General features: G+C 42.8%; 1 protein-coding gene across 5 annotated transcripts in view; it reads left to right on the top strand.

The window, feature by feature from the left end:
- Positions 1 to 27,674, top strand: part of eps8l2 (EPS8 like 2) — a 196,187-nt gene that overhangs the window by 17,708 nt on the left and 150,805 nt on the right. The window contains exon 1 of one of the 5 annotated variants that reach the window (XM_041198266.1): positions 2,675 to 2,697. The exons of the other annotated variants lie outside the window; for them this stretch is intronic. The gene's annotated coding sequence lies outside the window, so the exon portion shown is untranslated. Of the gene's footprint in view, positions 1 to 2,674; positions 2,698 to 27,674 lie in introns of those variants that run through there. 5 annotated transcript variants of the gene reach the window in all.

Raw genomic sequence — 27,674 nt, 5'->3', positions numbered from 1 at the left:
CCTCTCCAAGCGCATTACCTCACACTTTTCCAGGTTGAATTCCATTTGCCATTGCTTTGCTCACCTGATCAGTCCATTGATATCCGCTTGCAACTTATGGCTATCATCCTCACTATTTACCACTCTACTCATCTTTGTGTCATCTGTGAACTTCTTGATCATACCCCCTACATTTAAGTCCAAATCACTTATATACACCGCAAACAACAAGGGCCCCAGCTCTGGGTCCTGTGGAATCCCACTGGAAACAGACTTCCAGTCACAAAAATATCCCTCTACCATCACCCTTTGCTTCCTGCCTCTCAGCCAGTTTTGGATCCAACGTACCACTTTACCTTGGATCCCATGGGCTCATACTTTCTTGACCAGTCTGCCATGAGGGACCTTTATCAAAAACCTTGCTAAAGTCCATGTAGACTATATCAAATGCATTATATCATCAACTCTCCTGGTTACCTCCTCAAAAAATTCGATCAAATTTGTCGAACACGACCTTATCTTAACAAATCCCAACATAATTGAGTTTGAAGTAATTATGGAAAGAGACTAGACCCAGAAAATATCGAAGGTAAGAATCTTTAACTGGGGAGGAACTATTCAAGTGATCTAAGAAGGGAATGCATGTAGATTGGAAAAGGTGCCTGAGAGTAAAGCAGTTGTTATATTTTTCAGAGTGAGTTTGGAACTATATTATGTGCATGATATAGAGTGAAATGAAGTAGGGTTAGGGTTTCCTCAACAGTGTTGCAGTATTGAGTAAAGATGATTTTTGCAGGTCTAGATAGCAAGGCTATACCAGATGGTTCTAGGACTAAATCCGATTTCACTCGGGTTATGGGTTCGAGTGCCACTCCAGAAACATAAGCACTGGAACCAGGCTACCATGCCCAGTGATGGTGTTTGAGAGAGTGCTGCACCTCCAGAGGCACTGTCCCTCAGACAAGACACCAAACCGAGGGCCCCATCTGCCCCCTCAAACAAATGTAAAATATCTCGTGGCCACTATTGGAAGAAGAGATGGGGAGTTCTCTTCAATGTCCTAACACTCAAGAAGCAAGACACTACCCAGGACAAAGCAGTCTGCTTGACTGGCACTTCATCTACAAACATTCAATCCCTCCACCACTGACACACGATGACAGCAGTGTGTGCCATCTACAAGATGCACTGCAGAAACTCACCAAGGCTCCTTAGACAGCACCTTCCAAACCCACAACCTCTACCACCTAGAAGAACAAGAGCAGCAGAAGCATGGGAACACCATCAGCTGCAAGTTCCCCTCCAAGTCACATACCATCCTGACTTGGAAATATATCTAGAAGATTTATGTACTATCCAGAAGGCCATATCACTCACTCAAGGTGCTGAGTTAGACCACCAACCACATGCAGTGTTGCAAGGAATACATTTGATGAAGCTCCAGTACTTTGTGCGGCTATTTCATTTGGGAGCCACATGACATAACAGCAGTAGCAGTGCAATGGATGGGATTCGGGGAAGAAAATGTTTGGGCGCAGGTTAGGCAGATTCCTCTGAAGGACAAAGGTAGAGCATCCAAAGCTAGGTGACAAAGGAAATATAAATTATAACAGGAAAGAGGCTTATGACAAATGTCAGGGGGCAGTCTGTTAATAACCAGGAAGGTTATGGAAAGTACAGGAAGGAATTGATGTTTTTTCTTTCATGGGATATGGTCATTGCTGGTTAGATCAGCATTTATTACCCATTCTTCATTGCCCTTGAGAAGGTGGTGGTGAGCTGCCTTCTTAACATTTGCACTGTGGCTGTTCATGGGAACACCCACAGTGCTGTTGGGGAGGAAGTTCAGGATTTTGACCAAGGGATAGTGAAGGAACGGAGATGTATTTCCCAGTCAGGATAGTATGTGACTTGGAGGGGAACTTGCAGCTGAAGGTGTTCCCATGCTTCTGCTGCTCTTGTCCTTCTAGGGATAAAGGTTGCGAGTTTGGAAGGCGCTGTTATAGGAGCCTTGGTGAGTTTCTGCCATGCATCTTGTAGATGGCACACACTGCTGTCACCGTGTGTCAGTGGTGCAGGGATTGAATGTTTGTAGATGGGGTGCCAATCGATCGGGCTGCTTTGTCCTGGATAGTGTCAGGCTTCTTGAGTGTTAGGACACTGGAGAGAACACCTCATCTCTTCTTCCAATAGTGGCCACGAGATATTTTACATCTGTATGAGGGGGCAGATGGGGCCCTTGGTCTGAGGGACAGTGCCTCTGGAGGTGCAGCACTCTCTCAAATACTGTCACTGGGCATAGTAGCCTGGTTCCAGTGCTTATGTTTCTGGAGTGGCACTTGAACCCACAACCTGAGTGAAATTGGATTTAGTCCTAGAACCATCTGGTATAGCCTTGCTATTTAGACCTGCAATAATCATCTTCACTCAATACTGCAATACTGTTGAGGAAACCTTAACTCTACTTCATTTCACTCTATGTCATGTGTTTATCCAGCTTCCCCCATAAAAGGATCTACACTGTTCACCTTGACCACTCCCTGTGCTTGCGAGTTCCACATTCTCACCACACCCTGGTTAAAGAAATTTCTCCTGAATTCCTGACTAGATTTATTAGCATTATGATCTTATGTCAACGACCCCTGGTTCTGGTCTCGTCTGCAAGTGGAAACGTCTACACTATTACACCTTTTTCAGAATGCTGAAGACGTCTATCAGGTCAGTATTTTCTTTCCTGGAGAAAATAGCCCCAACCTGATCAAACTTTCCTAACTGAGGTGATTCATTTTAGCAGGAAGAACGCAGAGAAACAATGTCAAATAAAGGGTACAATTCTAAAGTGGGTGCAGGAACAGAGGCACTTGGATGTATGTGTGCATAAGTTATTCAATGTGGCAGGACAGGTTGGAAGAGCGGTTAATAAAGCATACAGTACCCTAGGCTTTATTACTGGAGACATAGAATACAAGAGCACGGAGATTATGTTGAAGTTGTATAAGACACTAGCTCGGCCTCCGCTAAAGTACGGTGTCCAGTTCTGGGCTCTGCACTTTAGGAAGGATGTGAAGGCATTGGAGTGAATGCAGAAAAGATTCACAAGAATGGTTCCAGGGATGAGGAGCTTCAGTTATGAAAGTAGATTGGAGAAGTTAGGACTCTTTTTTTTTTCCCTTGAAGGAAAGAAGGCTGTGAGGCGATCTGATAGAGGAATTCAAAATCATGAGGGATCTGGACAGAGTAGATAGGGAGAATCTGTTCCCACTCGTGAAAGGACTGAGAATGAGAGGGAACAGATTTAAAGTAATTAGTAAAAGAAGCAATAGTGGTGAGGAAAAATGGTTTCACGCAGCGCGTGGTTAGGGTCTGAAATGCACTCCTTGAGAATGTGGTGAAGGCAGGTTCAATTGAGAAATTCAAAAGGGAATTGGATCATTATCTGAAGAGGAAGAATGTGCAGGGTTATGGGGAGAAGACAGGGAAATGGCACTGGGTGAATTGCTCATTGGGAGAGAAGGCACAGACACAATGGGCTGAATGGCCTCCTGCATTGTAACAATTCCTATTCTGGATCTGCACTCATTCAGGCAGGTGGGAAGTATTCCATCACACTCCTGACCTTTTAGATGGTGGACAGGCTTTGGGGAGTCAGGAGGTGAGTTATTTGCTGCAGGATTCCTAGTCTCTGACCTGTTCTTGTAGCTACAGTAATTATATGGCTAGTCCAGTTCGGTTTCTGGTCAATGGTAACCCCAAGACCGTTGTTAATGGGGGATTCAGCAATAGTAATGCCATTGAATGTCAAGGGAAGTTAATAAGAGAAGCAATGAGATTACGCAAAGAAAAAAGACAGGCAACATTTAATCCTGCTTACTTTCATACTAACTTTTCCAATCAGTGCAGTTTTAACACTGGATTTCAGATGGATGGTTTCAGGTAATGCTGGTGGTAATGCATGTCTCATCTAAGTGGTAATAAGGTATCCAGGCCAGGTTTGAGCTATTAACATTTTCAGGTTATGTCAACTTTTTAAAGCTGTTGCTTAGCTTTTACTGTTTTTTAAAAAAATTCATTGGAGGTGGGCATCACTGGCTAGGCCAGTATTTATTGTTCAGAGGATTTTTTTTTTAAATGACAGATTCATTAGCAAACTAGATGGGTTTTTACAACAATGGGCTCGTGGTTATCATTAAACTTTTAATTCCAACTTTCCTCCTCCATCTGCAGGATTTGAACCCAGGCCCCTAGAACATTACTCTGGGATTCTGGACTACTAGTCCAGCAGCAATATCATTATGCCATCAGCTCCTCTTAGTTTCTTACACTAGCATGTATAAATACATGGTATCATTTGTTGCAATCCCAGTGCTATACACTAAAAGATACATTTCTTCATCATTTGTTTCAATTGTAATTCAAAAGTAAATTGAGCATTAACAGGGGATGATAGATTTATAGTCTGCTGCATTTTAAGCGCTTTGTGTAGCAGATCCAGAAGAAAAGGTCAATGTTGAGATGTAGCTTTGGTGCCAATACTGTGTCTCAATGACTAAGATTAAATTGTTATTCACTTTCTAATATGGTTGCAGTAAGTGATATGATAAAAGGATACAGAATAATTAGCTACACTAGGCTTCACCTTTCCCATTTGATTCTTCCAGTTTTTCCTTTCCTGGGTTCTTCAGATTATTTCTCTGGGATTGGTAGTATGCTGTATGGAGGAGAGGTGTTGTGGTGGGGCGGAGGGCTCCACTGTGCAGGTTATCTTTTATATAGGGAGCGGGGGAGGGGATGGAGATGGCAAGAAATGTGATGGGGAGATGCAGCAAAGTTATCTCTGACTTAGGGGTAACTGTGGATAGCTTTGAGGAAATGGACAGAATAGGCACCATAAATCAAATCTTTGACAGATGAGGGAATGAGAACGATAAGTCAGGTTTCCTGCCTTGGAATATCTGGTAAGGTCATTTGAATTTTTTGGTGCAGCAGCCATGCTTTTGGGTAAAAATGCTAAGTTGACATGGGTAATGGCCTGCTGAAAAGCCACTTCCTATCTCACCATAGGGCACAATGAACCTTTGTTACTGACAGGAGGGGGAGTTCATTTAAACAGCACTAATTCCTCCTCTCCCCACCCACCTATAAACAGAAAGGTGGTTTGATTTTCCCAATTTTCTGTTAATAACCCATCAGCAAACTCGATAACATAAACAAACCCTTTTGAGTTCATTTGTACACATTTGAGGCAAAAGATGGTTTGCAACACCACCACCACCACCACCCCACCCCGCCCCTATATTCAGATAGTAAAGAGAAGTTTGGAGAAAAGAGTGTTTTACAGTACAGAGACCTCAGAAAAAAATTGTTTCACGTGGGTTCTGGAATCCAGAATCAAAGTTCAATGAGGTATTCCTTCACTGGAGGTCAGTGGGTAAAACTGATGCTGGATACTTCACTTTTCTGGTAGTGTTGACTTCACATGAGAAGCATGCAGAGGCAAATCGGCCTTGTAGGTGATGGTACAGACTTCCAGCAGAAGCAGGGTAGATGGGGCCAGTTGTCCAACCTGGGCCAGAGCCTTTGGTGTGGCCTGCTAGTCAGATGTTAAGAACTAGGAGTAGGCAATTCAGCACCTCGATCCTGCCCCGCCATTCTTTACAATCATGGCTGATCTCATTTTGGCCTCAACTCCAATTTCCCAACCCTTCCCCATAAACTTTCAACCTATTACTAATTGAAAATCTGTCTATCTCCTCCTTAAATTTATTCAGCATCTCAGCATCCACTGCACTCTGATTTGAGAAAAGTAATTCCTCCTCATCTCTGATTTAAATCTTCCACCCCTTAGCCTAAAACTATGGCCTCTTGTTCTAGAACGCCCCACAAGGGGAAACATCCGCTCCACGTCTACTTTGTCTATCCCCTTTAGCATCTTATATACCTCAATTAGATCTCCTCTCATCCTTCTAAACTCTGCCGAGTATAGGCTTAAACTGCTCAAACTCTCTTCATAAGACAAACCCCACATCTCTGGAATCAATCTAGTGAACCTCCTCTGAACTGCCTCCAATGCAACTATATCCTTTCTCAAGTAAGGGGACCAAAACTGTGCACAGTGCTCCAGGTGCGGTCTCATCAATCCCTTGTACAGTTGCAACAACATTTCCCTATTTTTAGGCTTTATTTCTTTAGCAATAAATGCCAAAATTCCAATTGCCTTCCTTATTACCTGCATACTAGCTTTCAGCGATTCATGTACGAGGACATCCAGATCCCTCTGCACTGAAGCATTCTGAAGTTTCTCTCCATGTAAACAATGTCACCTTTTTATTCTCCTGGCCAAAATGGATAACCTCACACTTACCCATGTTAAACTCCATCTGCCAAATTTTGGCCTATTCACCTAACCTGTCCATATCCATTTGTAAATTTCTTATTTCTTCATTGTAACTTAGTTTGCCCTTTAGTTTGATGTTACCTACAAATTTAGCTATAGTGCCTTATATCCCTGAATCCGTCAATATAGATTGTAAATAATTGGGGCCCAAGGACTGAATCCTGAGGCTCCCCACTAGTTACAGCTTGCCATCCAGAAAAAGACCCATTTATCCTGACTCTCTGCTTTCTGTTGGTTAGCCAATTCTCTATCCAAGCTAATATATTACCATGTGATCTTATCTTGTGTATTAATCCTTTGTGTGACACCTTATGAAAGGTCAGCTGGAAGTCCAGATATACTACATCTACAGGATCCCCACTTTGCTTGTCACAACTTCAAAGAACTCTAGCAAATTATTCAAACATGATTTACTCTTCATAAAATCGTGCTGACTCTGATGAACTGCATTTTGACTTTCCAACAATTTCCCAATGTCAGGCATTAAACTAACTGGTCTATAGTTTCCCACTTTCTGCCTCACCACCGCCACCACCACCACCCCCCCCCCCCCCCCCCCCCCCCCCCCTTTTTGAATAAGGGTGTTATATTACATCTTTCCAATCCACTGGAACCATTCCAGAATCCAGGGAATTTTGGAATATTATAGCCAATGCATCCACTATCTCCACTGCCACTTCCTTTAAGACCTTGGGATGTAGGCCATCAGGTCCTGGGGACTTGTTACCCTTTAATCACAATAGTTTGCTCAGTGATGGTGATTGTTCTAAGTTCCTCCTTCTCTATACCCTCTGCACCACCTGTTACTATTGGGGTGGAAGAATAAATAGCAGACTGAGCTATGCAGTTCAGCAAGGCAATATTACTTGTTCCATCAGCCAGAGGCCATGTCACATGTTCTCACCTCTCCATCCTCTTTGACAAAGGATCTGTATCCATCATCTGGATTCCAAAGAATCTTAGCAATTAAGAATTGAAAGGAAGGTAGTGGGGTCTTTGTCTTAGCAGACAATCCATCTTCTTCTGGCCAGCTTGGATGATTAAATGCAGATGCCTTTGTACAGCTCTCTTTGAAGTTGGGCTGTAGATCATTAGTGGCTCCTCAGAGATAATGAGGTGTAAGTTTTCCTAAAACTGCCAGGTGGCTTCTTCTGTTCAGGGGTCACATATATAGTTTCAGCCATTTTCAGGACTTTTTCTCAGTTTTAAATAGCAGTGAGCACATCTATATTTTTAAAAAACTATACAGTGAAGTCTTAGTTCCTCAAACCTTCAACTGCAGAAAGAATGTTTAGCTCTGTCACAAATTTCACCAATATTTTAATAGTTGTAAGAAAATCTCCTGAGTTCATGTCATCCACTTTGACCTGATCTATGTTAAAAATACCTAGCTTGTGGTTCATAGCAATATTTGAGGTAAATTTTAGTTTTGAAGATTAAAGTTAACGGAAGAAAATGGGATAAATGCAACTAAAGCAGCTTGAAGACTATTACACTTAAAAGTTTGGGGCCATGTTGAATTAAGTGGTTAACAGCTAGAAAGGCAAGATCATAAAGCAGCAGCTTACTTAGCTGGAGAACTAGAGACAAGATGTCTACCCTGCTTGCAAAGAAATGCAGCCCAGAGAATGGTTTTGTTTTGGGAGTTAAAGCTACAATTAATTAAAAGCAAGCAGTGATCCCTGGAAGGCAACATCATCATGAAGATGGGAGGGGCTTAAAGTTCTAAGGTTTCAATTTATCTATGGAGGAGTAAACGTTCTGAAGCCGAGGAAAAGGCCAAACTAAAAAGGTGCTGCTGTTAGCAAGTTCCAGGAAGAAAGTGTTGCTGTTAGCTGGTTCTGTGCAGCTGGGGCTCAGGGGGCAGTCCTGGGAAGTTGGTAAGGTGACAGAAGGTCAGTGGCTCTGTACTAGTGAGGGTTTGGGAGTCATTTATATCTTGGTGTAGCTGGGGAGATTGGAGCTTGGTGAAAGCCAGGGACGCTACCAGCCCAGGGAAGCTAGCCAGTTATTAAAGAGCTGAACTTGCATGAGTAAGTAGAGGCTGGAGTGCAGACTCAAATCCAGGGGAATGGAGTTTTGGGAGAAATATTGAAAGCCTGGGAGGTGTGCTGTCATTGAGGCAGTTTGAATTGGAGTGACTTTGAGGAAATCCAGAAGCTTGATTTTCAAATTGAAAAGTTTGGAGTCCCTCGTGAGGGAGACGAGTTCATTGACAGTATTTACTGACATCTGGTTGGGTTGCTAAGAAATCTGTGGGATCTGTCTTGGTTGCATTTGCTATTTATTGTACAGTGTGGTATGTTTGACCAGTTTCCCTGTTAATTCACATACTTACCCTGAGTGTTAGGGTATGAGGTACAAGACAGATATTCACAGAATCACACAGTGCAGTAGAGGCCCTTCAGCCCATCGAGTCTGCACCGACACGTGAGAAACACCTGACCTACCTAACCCCATTTAACCGCACTTGGTCCATTGCCTTGAATGTTATGACATGCCAAGTGCTCATCCAGGTACTTTTTAAAAGATGTGAGGCAACCCGCCTCCACCACCCTGCCAGGCAATGCATTCCAGACCGTCACCACCCTCTGGGTAAAAAAAGTTTTTCCCCTCATTCCCCCCCCAAACCTCCTGCCCCTCATCTTGAACTTATGTCCCCTTGTGACTGACCCTTCAACTAAGGGGAATAGCTGCTCCCTATCCACCCTGCCCATGCCCCTCATAATCTTGTACACCGCGATCAGGTTGCCCCTCAGTCTTCTCTGCTCCAATGGAAACAACCCAAGTCTATCCAACCTCTCTTCATAACTTTAAATGTTGCATCCCAGGCAACATCCTGGTGAATCTCCTCTGCACCCCCTCCAGTGCAATCACATCCTTCCTATAATGTGGCGACCAGAACTGCACACAGTACTCCAGCTGTGGCCTCACCAAGATTCCATACAACTCCAACATGACTTCCCTACTTTTGTAATCTATGCCTTGATTGATAAAGGCAAATATCTCAAATGCCTTTTTCACCACCCCACTAACATGCCTGTCCACCTTCAGAGATCTATGGACACACACACCAAGGTCCCTTTGTTCCTCAGAACTTCCTAGTGTCATGCCGTTCAATGAATAATTCTTTGTCAAATTACTCCTTTCAAAGTGTATCACCTCACACTTTTCAGGGTTAAATCCCATCTGCCACTTATCTGCCCATTTGGCCATCCTGTAGCCCAAGACACTCAACCTCACTGTTAACCACCCAGCCAATCTTTGTGTCATCTGCAAACTTACTAATCCTACTCCACCTGGGGTACAGGATTGTAAATTGTTTTTATTTTTCTGACCTTGTAAAATTTTATTTTTGTTTGTTCAAATCCTGTGGAACCTTGTGACCATTTGAATTGACATTTGTGACCAAATGTCACCGTTTGAATAGTAATGACATAGGTGAATAAAAAGCAAAATACTGCAGATGCTGGAACTCTTTTTTAAATTTCAATCTCTTAGCAAGGGTCTTAAATCCCATCTATTTTAAATTTAAAAATATTATTAGAACTAACCGCATCATACTAAGAACTTTGGGAGTCTGATCCAGGATCATCATAACAAACAGTAGCATTTCAAACTGTCTCTAAGATTTACAATAACATGTTTTACTGTTCCCTAATGAGATGAGCTGCTAATCACAGACAATTATTGCATATGCCACTTTTTCAGAATATGAAAATTTAAGGTAGGCCCAGCTGGGTTCAGTATTGGATAACTTGGACCATGGCCCTCTCCCACTAACTCAAAGCCAAAATATTAATATTGGCCTCAGTCATTTAATTGCAACAGGTTTGATCAGTAACCCTAGAAATTCTCTTCACAGTAACAAAATCAATGTGCTGTCTTAGATTTGGAAACAAGGTGGCATCTCACTTGATATGTTGGCTTAAATGGTTTGATTATACTTTTCTACAAGAAGGCAAATGCAACACGCAATAATGCCAAATCGGGCAGAGTTACCATATTTGCTACTTCAACAAAAATTTGCATTCAGGTCCCAAAGCCAATCTAAATTCTATTCCTTCAACATATTGCATGTTGGATATGATGTCCTGCAGGCTTGCTTCAGTAGAGGTCATGTGACAAAGCACAGGGCAGTGTGCTGATTTGAAGGATTGGATGACCCATGATACTGTGTCCCACACAAGAGTCTTGGCCTTCAGGACAGTAGAGGAGAAGTTGAAAAACGTTTAGGAATCTGATAAAAACAAAAAAACTGCGGATGCTGGAAATCCAAAACAAAAACAGAATTACCTGGAAAAACTCAGCAGGTCTGGCAGCATCAGCGGAGAAGAAAAGAAGAAAAGGCTCTTTTCTTCTCCGCCGATGCTGCCAGACCTGCTGAGTTTTTCCAGGTAATTCTGTTTTTGTTTAGGAATCTGAGTTATGCAAAGCTGACTGGCCTAACTGCATGTGTTGCAAACCAGTTTCATGGGCAATGTGGTGAGAACCTGTTGTGACTCATGCAGTACAGTTAACCTTTTGCACTTAAAAGCATTTGTAAATGGCATCCACTATAATTGGGAAGGCCCAAGTTAACTTCAGAGCTAAATTAAGTATATTAATTACACTGAGGAGATATAAAGCTGGAGAACTGATTATTCAAGAGTGCCAGAAATGGTAAGATAGGCAATGCATTTACCTTGGCAGTTGCAGGGCTCATTTGGAACTAAAGGAGGCATGGGTACTGTTACAGTTCTGGGACTAGTGGACGATCACTGTCACCATTTGAATAGTAATGGCATAGGTGAATAAAAAGCAAAATACTGCAGATGCTAGAACTCTTTTTAATTTCAATGTTGAAATACACAGGTCAGATAGCATCTGTGGAGAGGAAAGAGTTAATGTTGCAGGTCATGATGATCCTTCATCAGAACTAAAGAAAGATAGGAATATAATAGGTTTCGAGCAAGGGGGAAAATGTGGAAGAACAAAAAGGAAGGTCTGTGATTGGGTGGAGCACAGGAGACATTAAATGACAAAAGACTTCATGGTACAAGAACCAAAGTGGGGAGCACTGGGGATACTGAATAATAGTTTTTTTAAAAAACTCAGTTTGTAACCTAAACAGACCCTTGTCATCAATCAGTGCTGGACAGATTCCAGAAGTCATATCTGAAATTGCCAGGAGAAAATCTGAAGCAAAAACGGAAGGGTGATGCTTTACATTTTTAGTGTGCAAATGATGAGATAACTAAAGTTTCAGTGGGTGGATTTTAAAAACGGCTTGGCAATGTTTGAAGTTTATCTGGTTTCTCTTTCAATTAATATCATCAAAGACCGGAACAGATTAATTAGTCATCCTATCACTTTACTGTTGTCATGGTTTGAGATGTTTTGCCTGTCCGTGAAAGGTCTTGGGTATGAGCAATGTATACTGTTCCTTAGATAGCAGAAACCAGCCTAAAAGGACTTTGTTTTCCAAGATCAACCCATGAAGGGTTGTGGATCAGTAGCTGATTAATAGTGATTAGAATATGAGCTGGGAAGTTTATTTTCTCTAATGATCAATTATTTGAGTTTTTTTGTTTGAAGGATTTTTGAAGTATATAAGATCCTGAACGGTCACAACAAGGTGCTCGTGGATAAGATGTATCGACTTGTGGGAGAGTCCAGAATCAGGAGCACTATCTTAAAATTAGGGGGTCGCCCTTTTAGGATGGAGAAATTTTTTGAGGGCTGTGCAACTTTGGGACACTCTGCCTCAGAAGGTGAAAGCAGGGTAATTGGATATTTTTAAGGTAGAGGTAGATTCTTGCTAGGCGAAGGAATCAAGGGCTATTGGGGGTGAATAGGAATGTGGAACTCAACACAAACAGATCAGCCATGATCTTATTGAATGGCAGAGCAGGCTCAAGGGGCCAAATGACCTATTTTTGTCGTGTGTTTGTGTGGAGAGAGGCTTTTAAAATTCTGAACACAGATTCCAAGGGACAGTAAAGCTGCAGAAGGCTGCAAAGAAAACAAAGTGTTGCCCTCAGTGATAGGACAGGAGACAGAAGTATTGGCAGAATATTCCTGCAGGCTTTGGGACCAAATAGGGGTCACAAGTCTGCACCTGCTGGCCATCTTTCAACCTTGCAGGAGGAGCCTTCTAAACAGCAGCCTCCAATCTCATTGGCCTATTAAGGATGGTGGTGGGCTCCCGATTCTGTCAGCCATGGAACCTTGGCAGCCTCACCAGAAGAGGTGGGCACTGCGGAGACCAAGGAGGTGCTTTCGCTAGCTTTCACATCAACCATAAAATAACTGTGACCTAGACAGATAGGTGAATTGGATGGAGAGGAACTTGCAGTTGTGGCACCTCATTAATGCAGCTCCCTCTTTTGAGGCACTGAGCCTCGGGCAGCAAGCTCCCTTCGTTGAGCTGGCAGCCTCAAGTAAATGCGGGGTGGGTGGGAAGAATAGGAGGGTTAGTGGGCATTGTCAAAATGGCAGCAAGTCTGCAAAATCATCCCTAACTGGGGACTCCACCGTATTAACTGGCAGGAGCAGGCAGCTAATCTGCTTCCCAGCTCACCAGTGGGAAATTTCCTGGTGCTGGGAATGCATCCTTGTCATGGTTTCACTCTATTTTCCTGGAACCTCTGCCTCCAAGCCTGCCACCAAGACGTCAAAAGAATTCAGCCCGTTGTGTGTCTAAGTTAAACTAGATCGCGCATGAGGAGGGCTAGTCTTTGTACAATCTATGTTTTATAACACAGAAACACAAATGGTACCAATTGTATCCTGCAACCTTCATCAATTTTATTATTTTGCGTGCTTTATCTACCATGGAATAAAGCAATTTATAATGGAAACCAAACATCACCTTTCTCAGTATTAACTAGGGATAGAATTTTATTCTCCAGACAGATGGGCTGGGAGGCAGGGAGGTCCATGTAATTGGGTGGGCAAGTGCTTGGTGGAGATTCTGTTGCCTTCCAGACTTCCCTTGATCAAGTTTGGTCAGGGAAGTATCAAATGGCCTTCCTGTCCATGAACCAATTGAGGTCACTAAGGGCCTTATCCCACCACTGTTAGTATTCAGCCAGTAGCAAGCAGGGACCACGCCACGTAGGCAACATGTCAAATGTTTGGTATAAGTGTTGTGGGGGTGGGAGGGTTCTCTTCTACTACTTGGGCAGCCCATGCCTAACAGACATAACAGCAGGAGGCATGGGCTGCCCACAAGTGAAGACACCCACCACTCCTCACTCTTGCTGGGGACCAGACAGGGAGGCCCCAGCAAACCCACCCCACTTTATTCCCGGACCTTCATTGCTGATACTGCGGTCTGGGATTCTTGCAGCACTGATAGTGCCGCTGGAGCTGTGGCCACTGCTGGTACTAGAAAATTGCAGTCCTCTGATCTGACTAGCCGGTCTCGGAGGGAAGAAGTTCCTTTTGGAACTTGCTGATCAGAGTTGGGGGGTCATTATAATCCTCGAGTGGTACTAAATTGGGAGGGTGAGGTGTCCTGGAATGACCACAGCATGATTGCCACCAGCTCTACAGACAGGCCCACTGCCACGAGCATTAAATTTTAATCTTGGTATGTCTTCAGTTAAATTGAAGGAGTACCTGTACTTAAATCACAGGTAGAATTTTGTCAGCGGCACACCTTTCCCAATGGCAGAATGAGAAGTTTGTACCCCATCTTGCTTTTTCCAGTTTCCCCCACGATTACAAGAAAAATTTAAAGTGCCTCTGGTGTGCACAGGGGACACGTGAGATTCCACAATGATGGGGTGGTGAGAGTGCTTTTCAGTGGTGAAACCCACCAGCTGGCAAAGCTGCACCTGTTGGCAGGCTATTTAAAAAAAAGCCTTGGCATCATGACCATAACTTTCCTGCCCAACTCCTTTGCCATTGACATAAGACTGAGTGCACAAAGGTGGCAAGGACGTTCTATTCAAATTTTAAATTTCACATTGGTTTCACTTTATTCATGTGTGCATCATTTACTATTTGTTTAGGCTAGTTTAGTCAGAACTATATGTACTGGCACATCTCATAGTTGGCACACATTGGTTACAGGGCAGTTAAGGACATTTCTTTTATTGTGGAAGAAACATTGTGTTTTTTCTTCATATTGAATGTTCATCTCAGTGTCCAGTGATATACACACCACTCGGGGGGAATGGCTGAGTTTTACACCCTCAGCTGACCTTTCCTTCTATGTCTTGTGGAGATAATTGAAATGTTGTAGGTGAACGCAAAGCCATTTTAAGGACTTTGCCAGCCAACACCCTGAGATGGACCCACATTAGGACAGTACTAACACTGCCCTTTAGGCTCCTCATTTTCTTGTCTTGACTGACTATTCCCACCACACCTGGGATGCCTGGGCCCTTCCCACGTAACTCCTCCGTGCCCCCATGTCCTTGAATCTCTCTTTTGCTCCTCTGCACCCTTGACTCCACTAGAACATCCCCTCCCCACCCCCATCACCACTGACTCACCCTTGCCAGTCCTGAGCCACCATACGAGCTGCTCCACTCTTTTTTTGTGTGCTTTAGAGGTCAACAGGAAAAAACGCTGCCCTCCAGACACAAGTGCACAAAGTTGACTGGTGCAAACGTGATCTGGGTGTGATGAGATTCTTGTGCCACTGACTTTAATAACGTCCTACTTTTTTTTTTAATGAGTATTCATGGAATGCAAATGTACTACATTCACAAACCCTCCACAGGCCAGCAATGAGGCCGGACATGCTGCAATCACGCCAGTGACTGAATCTGTACAGCTCACCTGCCGTTGGCGAATCTAAATGTCACATTCTGCCTAAGTCAGTCACCATGCGCACCATCTTTCCTACTCTTATAGGCTCCTTAAAATCAGCCCCACCACCCTGCCCTGCCCCTCTCCAAATAAGTGAGTTCCATTGTTTATAGAATTACGTAAAAATTACAATTTGGAAATAGATGTTTGGCCAGCAGTCTGCATTGGTGTTTACCCACCACACCAGAAGAGTTCCGATCCCATGTCTGTATATTTCTTTTATTCCCCTTTCCTTCAACCGCCTAACTAACCCATTCTTAAAGCAGAGGTAATATCAATGTTTAATTACTAACTCTGCATTCCATAGCCTCAATTTTCTAACTCTTCCCTGTTCTCTATTCTAAATCTCTTCTATTTAATCTTCAATCTATATAATTTTGTTCTAGCCGCGTTAATCACTGAAGGCAATCTGTTTCTATCTTTCCCCCCTATTGTTTCATAATTGTAAACACCTCTTTCAAGTTGCTTTTTAATTTCCAATAAAAATAGCTCTTTGTGCACAATGAAGCAATGTATACAAATGATCTTGCCTTCTTTCTCCTTTCAATATTCTGTCGTGCGTTGCCAAAAACTGAATGCAGTAATCCAGCAGTGGTCTTTAAGTTTTATAATAAGTTGTTCTTTATATCTCAACATTTTGTGTTCTATACTTCTTTCCATGGAGCAAGCTGATATATGCAAGGTAAAATGCACAAGATTTAGAAGCGGGCACGTGAAAACAGTGAAGGCAACCACAACCCCCCCCACCCCCCACTTCTCTCTCCCCACCCCCCCCCCCACCTTAAACCAGCTTATATTTCACCCCTCTCCTAATTTTACTCAGTTCTGTTGAAGAGTCATGAGGACTCGAAACGTCAACTATTTTCTTCTCCGCCGATGCTGCCAGACCTGCTGAGGTTTTCCAGGTAATTCTGTTTTTGTTTTGGATTTCCAGCATTCGGAGTTTTTTGTCTTTATATCTATGAAGATTGTTAGGCTCTGGATTGTAAAGTGTTAGTGGTAGCATTCCTGTCTGAGTCACAAGACAAATGGTTCAAGCTGTACTCCAGATACCATGGCCTCTAGTCACCCAGGCTATGGTGTCTAAATATTGAATGACATCCAATGGGGACCTCTGCTATTTCTTCCTCCATTTTCGTTAGGATCCTTGGATGCATCCCATCAGGTTTGTGGACATTGACCTCTTTTAGCTTAAATGCCTTCACTAAATCTGAGCAGCTATTGTCTCAGTGGTACTATTCACTGAGTGGTAGTAATCTGACCTTGAATCAGTAAGGATGGATTTACAATGACTGGTGAGTGGAGACCCAGCACACCAGTTCTGAATACTGGTTAACATTTGGCAGGGGCTCTTGCACTTAATTTGTATAGGTGGTGCTCCCATCATAAGGGTTGGCGAGGTTCTTTAACATTGGTTTAAATTATCTGGGAAAACATACTCTTGTTGCCCAAGCCTTATTGCCCTTGAAGGTTGTGGTGAGTCACTACCTTGAATCTTCATAGTCCATGCGATGTAGGTGTACCCACAGTGGTATTGGGGGGGCGTGCTCCAGCGTTTTGACCCAGTGACTGTAAAAGAATGGCGATTCTAGATCCAAATCAGGGTGGTGGGCCACTTATAGGGGAACTAGCAGGTGGCAATAATCCCATCCATCTCCATGCCCTTCTAGGTGGTAGAAGTAGCAAGTTTTGCTGGTGCTGTCAGGAAGTTGCTGCACTGGCATCTTATAGATGGTATACATTTCTGCCACTGCACTGTGAAGGACGTGAATGTTTGAAGTGGTGGATGGACTGTTTTGATCTCCTGTGTGAGACAGGAATTAGGATCTCTCCTAGAGTAGAATGCAATGTTGCCATAATTCCCCAAATTCCATCTGTTTTATAAAAGCCTTCTCCCCTTGAAGTGCTATCTTAAAAGACCTTGTAAAACTGAACCCCTAAATCTCTCTTTTCATGTTTAGTGTAATAGTTCCCTGTTTAACCAAAACCTACTGCTCACACTTATTGCTATATTTTTATCAGCTTTTTTATCATTTCATTAATATGTCCTTTTGGCTTCCTTTATTATTCAGGATTATTTGCTGCCTCTTATATTGGTCCATATCATCTACAAATTTGGATATCACTAGCCCATATTCAAATCATCGTACAACCAAACCGAACTCTGAGGGACCACAAAAACCACTCCCAGCCTAATGAGAAACTGACTTTAACTCTTGCTCTCTCTTTCTTCCCCTTAAATCTGCCTTTAATCCAAGTTGTTATCCTTCGCCACATTCAGCCTTCCTTAATCTTTACCCAATGTGCAATGCTTTATCAAAGACTTTCACCAGCATTTTCCTCATCCACAATATTTGTCATCTTATCAATGTCAGGTTTGCTTAAGTTTCTGAAAGCTGTATTGATTACTTCTGATTATTTTCCTTCTGGATATTTAGCAGTTTCATCTTTTAAAGATTCCAAAGTTTTCCTTGCCACAGATGTTTAAATGTTTTTTCTGAGTTGTAGGGGTAGCTCTGTCTTTTTTCTTTTGGAAGTGGGTATTACACTGGTCACTCTCCAGCCTCTTGGCATACGTTCATTCTTAATGGATCTGTGAAATGTCATTTCTAGAACTCAGTATTTCTTCCCCTATTTCCTATGGGTTCCTTGGATGTATCCCATCAAACCTGGGAATTTGGCTTATGTTCCATTACTAATATCTATCTTTAATTTGTATTTTTGCTCCTCATGCTTTTAAATAATTCAGGATTTACCCCTTCATTAATATCCTTGCATTACAAGCACTTAACTTCAGTGTTTAAAATCCCTGCCGATTTCTGCTTATCCTGCACTAACTATTTCCCCCCAACCACCCCCTCAGTGGCTCTAGGCTACACTTGGTAATTCTCTCTAAAGATCATCCCAACTTGTTGCTTGTTTTCCTTATCCTTATTCTAAATGTTTCCTTTCCTCTTATTGCCTGTAGGTCCCATATGCCCTTATCTTCAAATTAAATTTGTTTCTAACCTTGCAATTTATCCATGACATTCTGAAACTTGAGTCAGTTTCTTTTTTATTATGGTATATGTTTATTCTGCAATTTTGAAATCTCCTTCTTTTGTGAGATGTCTTTGTACAGCCTTGTTTGCCAATTCCTCTTTTCATTTCTCATTGGCTCATTTGTCACATCTCCTAATATCTGCTTTATTCTGTATGGGTGTCCTTGTTTTATGCTAACTTTTTTATTTTCCTTCCTATTTGGATATTTAAATGTTGTCATTTTTTGGTCAATACTGCCAAACTGCTCAGATTTAATTTTCATCCATTAGATTTATTTTGTTACATATAACCAGACCCATCACACCCCTCTTTTCAGGGTTTCCTTGTACCCCTACACATTTTAGGAATTCCATTCACTTTTCTCTGTTTACTCCCTTTCGTTTCTGGAATTCCTTTTTCTCGTTTCCTCTCTTCCATGTTCCAATTAATTTGTGGGTAATAAAATTGTTGTAGGAGATTTAATCATTCCCACTCTTCTCCCCAATCTGTCTATTGGCTTCCTCACTATTTCTGAGCCACAGTTTAGGGGTCATCAGTATAACCTCATTAATGTAACAGTTTAAAACAAAATCTTTTAATCTTTAGCTATTTCAACTCTTGTACACGAGAGATATATCAGTCCTTTATACAGTGCATTTTTCCTCCACTTTTTTTTGACACTCATCTTTTCTAATTTTTCTGTCCCTCCTAAAAGATATTACAACTTAGTATGTTTATTTTCCATTCCTGCTATTTTGCAGCACATTTGTTAGAGCTATTAAATCTATAATGTTGTGGCATTATTACTTCTAATTCCCAAAGGTTGTTTCCTTCACTCAGACTATTGCAATATATGCACTTCATTTTTTTTTATTGTTACTCCTTTTCACTTAATTTTTTTTTGGTCCAAACTAACACCAGGTTCATTTACCTCAGCCTTTTTCTTGCTTACAGCTGGTTAGTTTGACCTTCCTCCTCTACTCCCTTTTATTCTTATTGCCTGCTATCTTTTATTAGTATATTTGCTTCTAACTTCTGTACTTGTGTTTCTGATTTGCTTGCTTTGATTTTGCCTGCCCCCCTTCCTTCCTAAGTTAAATAATTCACTTATCAGTTTTGCCAGTTGATTAGCTTCCTCTCTGTTCAGCTGCAGTCCATCCTTGCAGAATCTTCCCCCAGAATTGGTGTCAATGCCTCATAAAATAGACCCCTGACACCAGCCATGTAACCATGTGTTGAATTCTCTAATCTTTCAAACCTTCTCTATTCTAGCCTATAGTAGTGGAGTTACCTAAAGATTACTACTTAAAGACCTTCATAATCTCTAACTCCTTTTGTAAAATTTCAGATTTTTCCTATATTGCTAGCTTTCTCAATGATTGCAGTCCCTCCCCTTCCATGATCTTTTTCAGTCTTTACAAAATGATCCTTTCTTTGTCATCTGCAAGGCTCCAAGCTTTCAGGATTGCAAATTATGTTCTGTCGAAGGGTCATGGGGACTCGCAACGTCAACTCTTTTCTTCTCCGCCAATGCTGCCAGACCTGCTGAGTTTTTCCAGGTAATTCTGTTTTTGTTTTGCAAATTATGGTGTTCACCCTACCAACTATTAAGTCTAAGTTAGGGTAGTGGAAGGCAGCAGAATGACATTCCTCTTAAAAGAACCAACTATGTCTGCTGTGATCCCCAGTCAAAACTGGATTTGGGGTGTTATTGGTGCAGATTGATTCTTAGAAGTAATGCATAATTATTTATCCTCAAACTAATTGGGCATTCTGCTTTGCGATGTTTCAGCAGTATGAGAATTCGCTATACAACTGAAGCTTTATTTATCAACAGGATTTATGTGCAATACAGTATTCCTTGCCTGACAACATTCCTTCTTCCATTACGTAGTCGGGTGAAGGAGCTATTGTGTGTGGTTTAAAAGTACTCGATCTCTGCAGCTGGACACCTGGAAAATCTTGTGATGTGTGGCATTGCAAAGAAAAACATTAATTTAAGTATTTACCCTACTTATTTTCAATCTGGTTTTCTGAAAGAATGACCCAAAAGTGGCTTTGAGCCTTTCTGTAAGAAAATTCAATGAAAGCTATACCCCATATTTGAAAGCCCATGTGCGGAAAAAGAGGTTGAAAAGAGTGAAGAAAAAAAAGACTTGCATTTATATGGAATCTTCCATGATCATCAGATGATCTTGCTTTATAATGAATGATGTACTTTTGTATGAGCTGTTGTAATGTAGGAAATGTGAGAGCCAGTTTGCATATTGCAATCTCCTAAAAATAGCAATGAGATATGATTTCACAAAAACCGATCTGATGGTGACTGAGGGATAAATATTGGCCAGAACACAAGAGATAACTTCCTCTCTCCACCAAGCTCCCTGGCTCTGATTGAAATATTGACAGAGCCTTATTAGGTGGATCTGAAAGATAGGACCTCCAACAGTGCAGCATTTCCTCAATATTGTGCTAGGAGTGTCAGCCCTGTTTTTGTTTGACTTTTGGAGTGGAACTTGAATCCATAATCTTCTGACAGAGCCAATTAGGTGAGTCCTACCAACTGAGCCACAACCAGCAAGGGAATGCAATAGCTTAGTTACAACATTCTCTCTCAATTTGCAATGAGGATATACATTTGAATTGGAGGATTTTTCCAACATCTTTGTGGGTAACACCTCAACACTCAGTCATCAAGACCAGATCAGTGCTGATTTAATTGATGTAAAACATTGCAGTTTATTGAGATGTTACACTTCGGTGTAATGGCTCTGGGCCAAGATCCCTGCTCCTGATTACTGTCAAATGACCCCTATTGGCAAGTGTGTTAGTAATAGGGTAAGATAGAATCAGACCAGCTATATTGCTGAACAGCACTCACTGTGAACATTTAAGCATGCGAGTAAAATACTAGATGATCCATAAAACTGTGCTCCTGACCAATCTGCCTTTTAGATGGGTGTTAAAGGGAATGAAGTTGGGAGGGAGAGAAATAGTTCCACAAACAGAACTGCCCCGGTAGACCGATCGTCTCAGCTTGCTCCTGCCCCACAGAACTCATTTCTCGTTATCTTGACTCCCTTCTCTCTCCCCTTGTCCAGTCCCTTCCCACCTACATCCGTGATTCCTCTGACACCTTATGTCACATCAACAATTTCCAGTTCCCTGGCCCCAACCGCTTCCTCGTCACCATGGACGTCCAATCCCTCTACACCTCCGTCCCCCACCAGAATGGTCTGAGGGCCCTTAGCTTCTTCCTCGAGCAGAGGCCTGAACAATCCCCATCCACCACTACTCTCCTCCGTCTGGCTGAACTTGTTCTCACGCTGAACAATTTCTCCTTCAACTCCTCTCACTTCCTCCAAATAAAAGGTGTAGTATGGGTACCCGCATGGGCCCCAGCTATGCCTGTCTCTTTATGGGGTATGTGGAACATTCCTTGTTCCAGTCCTACTCCGGCCCCCTTCCACAACTCTTTCTCCGGTACATCGATGATTACTTCGTTGCTGCTTCATGCTCTCATCAGGACTTGGAAAAATTTATTAATTTTGCTTCCAATCTCCACCCCTCCATCATTTTCACGTGGTCCATCTCTGACACTTCCCTTCCCTTCCTTGACCTCTCTGTCTCAATCTCTGGTGATAGACTGTCCACCAATATCCATTACAAACCCACCGACTCCCACAGCTATCTCGACTACAGCTCCTCACACCCCGCTTCCTGTAAGCACTCCATCCCATTCTCTCAGTTCCTTCGCCTCCGTCGCATCTGTTCCGATGATGCTACCTTCAAAAACAGTTCCTCTGACATGTCCTCCTTCTTCCTTAACCGAGGTTTTCCACCCACGGTCGTTGACAGGGCCCTCAACCGTGTCCAGCCCATCTCCCGCACATCCACCCTCACACCTTCTCCTCCCTCCCAGAAACATGATAGGGTCCCCCTTGTCCTCACTTATCACCCCACCAGCCTCCGCATTCAAAGGATCATCCTCCATTTCCGCCAACTCCAGCATGATGCCACCATCAAACACATCTTCCCTTCACCCCCCCATCGGCATTCCGTAGGGATCGCTCCCTCCAGGACACCCTGGTCCACTCCTCCATCACCCCCTACTCCTCAACCCCCTCCTATGGCACCACCCCATGCCCACGCAAAAGATGCAACACCTGCCCCTTCACTTCCTCTCTTCTCACTGTCCAAGGGCCCAAACACTCCTTTCAAGTGAAGCAGCATTTCACTTGCATTTCCCCCAACTTAGTCTACTGCATTCATTGCTCCCAATGTGGTCTCCTCTACATTGGAGAGACCAAACGTAAACTGGGCGACCGCTTTGCAGAACACCTGCGGTCTGTCCGCAAGAATGACCCAAACCTCCCTGTCGCTTGCCATTTTAACACTCCACCCTGCTCTCTTGCCCACATGTCTGTCCTTGGCTTGCTGCATTGTTCCAGTGAAGCCCAAAGCAAACTGGAGGAACAACACATCATCTTCCGACTAGGGACTTTACAGCCTTCCGGACTGAATATTGAATTCAACAACTTTAGGTCGTGAGCTCCCTCCCCCATCCCCACCCCCTTTCTGTTTTCCCCTTCCTTTTTTTTCCAATAAATTATATAGATTTTCTTTTCCCACCTATTTCCATTATTTTTAAATATTTTAAATCTTTTATGCTCCCCCCACCCCCACTAGAGTTATACCTTGAGTGCCCTACCATCCATTCTTAATTAGCACATTCGTTTAGATAATATCACCAACTTTAACTTTAACACCTATGTGTTCTTTTGTACTATTGTTGTTGACATCTTTTGATGATCTGCTTCTATCACTGCTTGTTTGTCCCTACAACCACAACCCCACTCCACCTCTCTCTCTCTCTATCTCTCCGCCCCCCACACACACACCTTAAACCAGCTTATATTTCAACTCTTTCTTGGACTCGAACTCAAGTTCTGTCGAAGGGTCATGAGGACTCGAAACGTCAACTCTTTTCTTCTCCGCCGATGCTGCCAGACCTGCTGAGTTTTTCCAGGTAATTCTGTTTTTGTTTTTGTGTGGGAGAGAAATAGTGATTGCTTCAACTGATTTCACCATGGCCCTGTATACCCAGTTCCTTCACCCCAGAACCAGTGGTGGCTGTGTTCCACACACTACTTAATCACCCTTTTTTGTTTGTACAAACCTAGTCAAAACGGCTGAGAATGTGAAAAGAGTGATGATAGTTGAGATGAACCTTTAAGTACATAAGGAAGTTCTGTTGAAGGGTCATGAGGACTCAAAAAGTCAACTCTTTTCTTCTCCGCCGATGCTGCCAGACCTGCTAAGTTTTTCCAGGTAATTCTGTTTTTCTTTAAGTACATAAGTTTCCTGACCAACATCATTCCTGCTGGATCCTATTGACTTGACTATATAAGTAGACAATCTGCTAATCTTTGGCTCACAGCCTGTTTAATTATTAATTCAGTGATCTAACCAAAATAGAACAAGATAAATATCTTGCTCTCTCCTGCCCTCTTGCCCACATGTCTGTCCTTGGCTTGCTGCATTGTTCCAGTGAAGCCCAACACAAACTGGAGGAACAACACCTCATCTTCCGACTAGGCACTTTACAGCCTTCCGGACTGAATATTGAATTCAACAACTTTGGGTCTTGAACTGTCTCCTCCATCCTCACCCCCTTTCTGTTTCTTCCCCCTTCCTTTTGTTTTTTCCAATAAATTATATAGATTTTTCTTTTCCCACCTATTTCCATTATTTTTAAATATTTTTAAATCTTTTATGCTCCCCCCACCCCCACTAGAGCTATACCTTGAGTGCCCTACCATCCATTCTTAATTAGCACATTCGTTAAGATAATATCACCAACTTCAACACCTATGTGTTGTTTTGTTCTGTTGTCTGTGACATCTTTTGATGATCTGCTTCTATCACTGCTTGTTTGTGCCTACAACCACACCACCCCCCTCCACTTCTCTCCCCCCACCCAACCACCCCCCCTCCCCCCCAACACACACTCCTTAAACCAGCTCATATTTCACTCCTTCCTTGGGTTCACCCTTCTGTTGAAGGGTCATGAGGACTCGAAACGTCAACTCTTTTCTTCTCCGCCGATGCTGCCAGACCTGCTGAGTTTTTCCAGGTAATTCTGTTTTTGTTTTGGATTTCCAGCATCCGCAGTTTTTTTGTTTTTAAGATAAATATCACCCCACCCACCTCCACATTCAAAGGATCATCCTCCGCCATTTCCGCCAACTCCAGCATGATGCCACCACCAAACAGATCTTCCTTTCACCACCACCCCCCCCCCACACCCCCCCCCCCCCCCCCCCCCCCCCCCCCCCCCCCCCCCGAAGGCATTCGCAGGGATCGTTCCCTCCGGACACCCTAGTCCACCCCGCCATCACCCCCTACACCTCAACCCCCTACTACGGCACCTTCCCATGCAACCACAGAAGGTGCAACACCCTGCCCTTTACTTCCCCTCTCCTCACCATCCAAGGGCCCAAACACTCCTTTCAAGTGAAGCAGCATTTCTCTAGCACTTCTCTCAATTTAGTCTACTGCATTCGCTGCTCCCCATGCAGTTTTCTCTACATTGGAGAGACCAAACACAGACTGGGTGACCGCTTTGCGGAACACCTTCAGTCTGTCCGGAAGCATGACCCAGACCTCCCTGTTGCTTGCCATTTCAACACTCCACCCTGCTCTCATGCCCACATGTCTATCCTTGGCCTACTGCATTGTTGCAGTGAAGCGCAACGCAAACTGGAAGAACAGCACCTCATCTTCCGACTAGGCACTTTACAGCCTTCTGGACTGAATATTGAGTTCAACAATTTTAGATCATGAAATCTCTCCTCCATCCCCAACCCCTTTCCGATTTCAACACCCCCCCCCCCCCCCGCCTTTTTTTCCCAATAATTTATTTAGGTTTTTCTTTTCCCACCTATTTCCATTGTTTTTAAATGTATTTCTATCCATTGTTTTATCTCTACCTTTTAGCCTATTTTGATCCCTTCCCCCACCCCACCCCCACTTGGGCTATCTGTACCTTGCTTGTCTTGCTTTCCACCCTAAATGTCACTTATTAGCACATTCCTTAGATAATATCAGCACCGTCAACACCTCTTTATCCTTTTGTCTGTGACATCTTTTCGTTATCTCCACCTATCACTGGCCCTCTATCTAGCTCTACCTGTCCCACCACCCCCACCCCCCCTCCCTTAAACCAGCTTATATTTCACCTTTCTATTTTTACTTAGTTCTGTTGAAGAGTCATACGGAATTGAAACGTTAACCGTGTACCTCTCTGCCGATGCTGCCAGACCTGCTGAGTTTTTCAAGGTATTTTTATTTTTGTTTAAGATAAATATTTCAGCAGTTTTATACCCTCTTTCAGTTTCTCAGTTCTAAGACCAACTCTGCCATTTTTCATGTTAAAGGATGTTTTTTGTATTAATTTTATTTCTACAGGTTGTAGACATGTGGAACAGGTTGCTTAAAAAATAATAAATTATAAATGAATTAATGGACTGAATTTTACCAGTCCTCTGGAGATGGGCTGGGAGACAGGATGACTTGTAAAATTGTGCAGAAGGTATCTGGAGGGAAGCCTGAGGTCTATTCCCGCAGGAATGGCAGCAACGTGACTGCCTTCCAACCAAAGGAGGATGGCCAATTATTGACCACTTTACACCCCACCAACATTTTACCTGCATCAGAACGGGCCCTGCTGTGTGGACAGGTGGCCAGGTAAACCATGACAGCTTCCTAGTGGCAGGATGCCTTCCTTTAAGCTACTCAGTGGCCTGCGCGTGGGCCCCTCTGCAGCAATAGCTGTCCCCAGAGCCCCAATACTGCTGCTGGAGCGTTATACCCTTTCTGAACAGCAAGGCCTGCCTGTCTGGCCTTGGCACATTTAAAAAAAAAACTTATCTGTCCATCGAGGAGATGTTGTTGTCCTCCTCCCTTTGGTGGCTACTGCTGCCAGTAACATTGTCTGAAAGACAGATGACTGTCCTTAATATGACAGTGGTCCCCTTGGCTGCTACTAGTAAAATCACCCAATCAGACTCAGCAGCAACTTCCTGTCCAATTCTGTCCAATTCCTTCAAAAGGAATTGAATCAATACTTGTCACCAAAGTGAGTTAAGGGCTATATAGATATTTTATTCAATCAGTTTGATTCATATGTGGGTTAAAAAGATAAAACAAAAGTGAGGAGGGAATATCAAGGTTTGTAATGCCTGGATTACAGAAAAAGTAGAATTAATAGTGCAAATATTTTCTCTCATTTCCCATATTCTAATAAATGATCATGCCAAGATTCCAAGCACAGTTACCAACCGACAAAAATGCTGAACTTATTTGTCTGCATGTTTTCCATCATCTACCTGTACCTTTTTAAAGCAGCAATGCAACAGTGGGATCGGGGGATATGGAGTTTCAATCTCTGGCATGAAACAGTCTGCAGTGATAATTATTGCAGACAGGGGCAAGTATTGAACACAAAGTGGATGCCTCCTGTGCATATGAGATAATTAATACAGTTTGCACCACCAGAAACTTAGCAAATATTCAGCTGAAAAGGATTAATGTTGCCCATCTTTAAACAGAAGGGAAGAGAATATATTTTCTCAGATGGAGGGGAATGGATGATCAAGACCAAGAAATGAAAACTTGCATTAATCACTGAAATTTGACAACTGGCCACTTGGGGCAGATGACCAAAAGCTTGGTCAAAGAGGTAGGCTTTGAGAAGCGCTTTAAAGGAGGAAAGAGGTAGATGCGGAGAACTTTAGGCAGTTAATGCGAGAGCTTACGATTTTGGCAGTTGAAGGTATGGCCTCAATGGTGAAGCGATTAAAATTGGGGATGGAAAAGAAAGCAGAATTGGAAAAGTGCAGATATTGGTCGTAGGAATGTAGCTGATTGCAGAGAAGGGGAGCGGCAAGTCCATGGACGGATTTGAAGATCAAGATAACTGTGTCACTTTTATGGCAAGCACAGTATTCTTTTTAAGCTGTCTGAAAGTGTTCATGCCAAAAGTGGGCAAGAGCTTTATTTAAGTAATATAATACATTTAAATTGAGCATCCTAAGATTATCCATCTTCAGATGGAAGTGTCCGAAATGGGCCCAAAGACAGCTCCATAAATGAGAAATCTCTTAAAGAATCAGGAGCTTTTACTTTTCAGTGTTAGTAAAATTTTAGTAACTTTTGGAATTTTAACGTAAGTATTTTTACTTTTTAGTTTTTCAAATAATGTTTTTTGGTCATAAGGCATTACCTTCCATTGAATTTGTGGTCAATGGACCAGTGACAGTGCTTGCTGCTTACCTCGAAGAGACCCCCCCACAAGGATCTAGGAACATAAGAGCAGAAGTAAGCCATTCAGCCCCTCAAGCTGCTCTGCCATTCAACTATATCATAGCTGCTCTTCTAGCCCTCAATGCTATTTTCCTGCACCATCACATAT

This window comes from Carcharodon carcharias, chromosome 10 (assembly GCF_017639515.1).
Source record: "Carcharodon carcharias isolate sCarCar2 chromosome 10, sCarCar2.pri, whole genome shotgun sequence".
Taxonomy (NCBI): Eukaryota; Metazoa; Chordata; class Chondrichthyes; order Lamniformes; family Lamnidae; genus Carcharodon; species Carcharodon carcharias.
This window is presented reverse-complemented; position numbering and strand designations above follow the sequence as displayed.